This window comes from Penaeus monodon, chromosome 32 (genome assembly GCF_015228065.2).
Source record: "Penaeus monodon isolate SGIC_2016 chromosome 32, NSTDA_Pmon_1, whole genome shotgun sequence".
Classification (NCBI taxonomy): Eukaryota; Metazoa; Arthropoda; class Malacostraca; order Decapoda; family Penaeidae; genus Penaeus; species Penaeus monodon.
Window position 1 is genome coordinate 15760985 of NC_051417.1, and position 328 is coordinate 15761312.

Genomic DNA, 328 nt, shown 5'->3' on the forward strand with positions numbered 1-328 from the left:
TTCTCTCTTTTTTTCCTCTTCACCTGCATTTTCCTGATCATTTAGGTCCTCCTCTTTCGTTTTCTTCGCTTCGTTCTCCACATTCCCCGAAGTCAAGCATCAAGGACGTGAGGCAAAGCATTAACCGGTCTCTCTTTTCCAGGTTTGGCGATTGCGGACTCCAGCAATGCCGAGGAAACTGTCAGGGTGAGTTGTTACGGAGCGTTGGGGTTGACCAGACGCAGTTGATTTGCGCAAAAGAGAACAACTGTTGCATATCAGACCACCTCTCTATCGATTTTCTGGAAATAAACTTATCATTCCTTCTGCAGGAGAAGAGAGGTTTCCT

The 328-nt window shown here is 46.3% G+C and overlaps 1 protein-coding gene across 1 annotated transcript in view; it reads left to right on the forward strand.

Moving 5' to 3' along the window:
- LOC119593274 (glycine, alanine and asparagine-rich protein-like) overlaps positions 1 to 328 on the forward strand; it is a 7796-nt gene that overhangs the window by 6747 nt on the left and 721 nt on the right. The window lies entirely within an intron of this gene.